At 38.4% G+C, this 3,677-nt stretch overlaps 1 non-coding gene across 1 annotated transcript; it reads left to right on the top strand.

The window, feature by feature from the left end:
• The first annotated feature begins 334 nt into the window (after nucleotides 1-334).
• On the top strand, nucleotides 335-439 carry LOC140817604 (small nucleolar RNA R71). Its single transcript, XR_012114818.1, has one exon. It is a non-coding gene; the product is annotated as a small nucleolar RNA R71 (small nucleolar RNA).
• The last annotated feature ends 3,238 nt before the right edge of the window (nucleotides 440-3,677 follow it).

A 3,677-nucleotide genomic window follows, 5' to 3' on the forward strand; every position in this document is an offset into this window, starting at 1 on the left:
CTTCGCATAGTGTTCCCCTCCACACTTTTCACAGAATATCTCTTGTAGACGCATAGTTGTGCCACCCATGTTCAAGCCATCCAGCTTCCTGTTCAATTCATCCATTTGTGCAGTAATAGCAGAAAAATCAGTTACCTGGTGAACTCCTGCACTTCTCCGCTGGTTGTTCCTGTCAGATTGATGGTGATAACTGCTAGCAGCCATCTCCTCCAATAACTCATATTCTTCTTCCGCAGTCTTCCTCAACAGGTTTCCACAAGCAGTAGCATCTATCATAGTACGGTTAGGAGTAAGCAAACCATAATAAAATGTTTGAACGACTAACCCAAGTGGTAACTCGTGATGTGGGCATCTTCGTAGTAGATCCTTGAAGCGTTCCCATGCCTCATATAAAGATTCCTGATCGAATTGAGCAAATGTTGTAATGCTGCCCGCAGCTTCATGGTCTTGGAGGGAGGGAAGTATTTGACGAGAAATGCTTTCGCCATGTCCTCCCATTTAGCGATCGAACCTACAGGCAAACAATTTAACCACACTTTAACTTTATCACGTAAGGAGAAAGGAAATAAACGCAATCTAATAACATCATCAGAAACTCCATTGAATTTAAAAGTATCGCAAATTTCAAGAAAATCCGCGATGTGCGTGTTTGGGTCATCCATTGCAGTTCCTCCAAATTGGACTGTGTTCTGAATCATCTGGATTATGGCTGGCTTGATTTCAAAGTGATTTGCCCGCACGATAGGCCTCAAAATGCTACGGCGTGCACCCTCCAAAGAAGCTTGGGCATACTCCAGCATTGGTATGCGGCGTGGTATCTCCACATGTCTATCTTCACGACGTTCCTCCTCTTGATCATTCAATTGCCTCTCCATCAGTTCTTTTAGTCTCTGCTGTTGTCTCCTCCTGCGGAAAGTTATTTCAATCTCAGGATCGTGCTCAAGCTCCACGTCAAGTGACTTTGGCATGCACTGGAAGGAATATCTGTAATAAAATATGGAGTGTTAGCTCAAAAGAAATAAAATAATGCTAAAGGAAATAACTAAAAATAAAATTGTAGATTAACAGTCCCCGGCAACGTTGCCAAAAACTTGATCGAGCAAAACTTGCACTGTGCTATCCTCAATAAAAATATGTTTTTATATGCTCAAAATGTAATCGCAAGTGCACGATGTCAAGTAATAGAATAGTGTACGTGAGTACGAGTATCGATCCACTGAAGAATGTGTTTCACAATTATTATTCTAGTTATTAAACTTTAGCAATGAAAATTGAGTGATTGTTTTATAACTAATAAAATTTAATGAAACTGAATAAACAAGTTCAAGAATTTAATGATGAACTATGAATGCTAGATCTATTGAATAAATTTCAATGATAAATGAATTTGTTGGGAATTCTGGTTCACCTACCCCGTATTAATTCGTTCAATCGTGTTTATATGCTTCCGACAAGATCTCCTATTCTATTGAACACTCTCTCTCGAGCTATGCCAAACTAATTCTACCCAATGAAGTAATTAAATGTCTTTAATTATTTATCAAGGGTGAACCGCATTTCGATTTAAGAAATCCCCTAATTTTCGACCCTTAGGACTATGATTATCGGCACGTATCCAATCTCATATATCTATGTAAATTTTAGATCCGCAGATTATACTACTCGATCCTATCACTCGTTATTCTCTCGAACTCACTCGTGATATGAAAACGTCGTTAAAGTTCTCTACGCTTTAATGACACAATAAAATAATAGTATAATCAAGAATCACGCAACAATAGAATATAAATTAATTCAAATCAAAGTTTGGGGTAGGATCCCCTTGAATCCCAACAAATATTAAGGTTTAGCTACTATAATTCATAGTAAAAATAAGCGCAACAACGTTTAAAATGAAAGAAACTAGATTAGAAATACTAGGCGAGACGAAATCTGCGAAGAACGATGCCCGGAAAATCACGAATCTTCAATCCAAGCGCAAAGTGCTCTCCAAAAGCTTGTGGCTGCTCAAGAAATCAGTCTAAATGCCCAAAGTCGTCCCCCCAAAAACTTACCATATCATTCTCCTTCCGAAAATAAGGAATGGAATCGCGCATGATATTTTCCAAAAATAGGTGGCGCTCGGGCGGTAGAAAACTACCGCTCGAGCGCCACACCTTCGGTAAAGATGCTTGGGAAGTGTGGCATTCGCGCTCGGGCGGTAGAAAACTACCGCTCGAGCGCGACTCTTCTGTAAAAATCCTTAAGCTATTCATCTTTCGCGCCCGGGCGGTAGAAAAGTACCGCTCGGGCGCCACTCATTCTGTCCCTGGCATTCTATTTTGTACACTTTGCTCTCTTTTTGGTTTTCCGACCATTTTTCCTGCAAATTCCTCACCCAATAGTGAGACATGATAATATGCAAATGAGTACTCTAAAAGAACAAAATGTAAATGAAATGCATGCATGCACAATGCAAACACAACTAAAACTAACGCAATAAAGCGCGTAAAAACCACACCTATCATGGAGCAAATCTTAACAAGGTAGAGAACTTGACCACATACTCTTCAATGTTCAACTGGCCCTGTCTCAAATTATCAAACTCTGCCCCCTTGTCCTTTCTGTATGACACTGGAAAAATCTCTGATAAAACTCAGCTTTAAATACAATCCAAGTGATATTCGTACCTCAATGCTCCAAGGCCCTCTTTGTCGTGATCCACCAGTTCTTTGCAACGTCATGCAACTAGTGGCCAATCAGTCTGACTCGGCGCTCATCACTGTAATCCAAGGAATCGAACAACATCTCTATATCATCTAACCAACACTCACAGTCAACTGATATCTCAGTACCATTCAGAGTCGGTGGTTTGTGAAAGGGGATCGGTTACGGTGGCCGGAAACGCAACGGAAGCAAAAAAATTTCGATTTTAGCATATAAATTTCGGCCACCTCAAGATTTGTGTAGGAAATACAATAAAACACTAAAATGACATTCATAGTGTGTTTAGAAATAGTTACCTATCAACCTCTTAAGGTTGATGATGGCTCCAACTTAGTTGATACACAACTAAGCTCTTGATGGCAAGACAATCTACAAGCTTCACCTTGTTCTTGAATCTTTCCTTCAAAATTAGGCCCACCACTAGCAAACTAGAACCCCTTTTATTTTGCACTAAAAAAATAAAAGGATTTTTCAAGGAGAAGTATTTTTCTTCCTCAACACTTGAAGAGAAAATTGAGAGAAAACTTGGTAGAATTGTGTGTGTATATTTTCGGCCATTATGCTTGAATGAAGGGGAAGGGAGACTTGTCTTGGACTTGCAAAAAGTAGAGACAAAAGTAGCATGCCAAGCCTTGATAGTTGCAAAAGTTGTCTCCAACCCTTCACCTCCCATGCATGCATATATTATATGGTTAATTATCAAAATAAAAACCATGGACTAAATTTAATTATCTCAAACATATTTGAGACTAATTAAACATTACTTGAATTTACCCAAGTCCCACTAGTTAAATAATTAATTTAATTGAGCTCTACAAGACTCAATATAATTTAATTAATTCAACACTTGAATTAATTTAATTATTTGGACTCTACTAGGTCCACTGGTGTTTAATTAATTCAACACTTGAATTAATTTAATTTAGTCCATAATAATGTTTATGAAAATCACAATTTTCAAATACATTATT

The sequence above is a fragment of the Primulina eburnea genome, chromosome 16 (assembly GCF_022965805.1).
Source record: "Primulina eburnea isolate SZY01 chromosome 16, ASM2296580v1, whole genome shotgun sequence".
Classification (NCBI taxonomy): domain Eukaryota; kingdom Viridiplantae; phylum Streptophyta; class Magnoliopsida; order Lamiales; family Gesneriaceae; genus Primulina; species Primulina eburnea.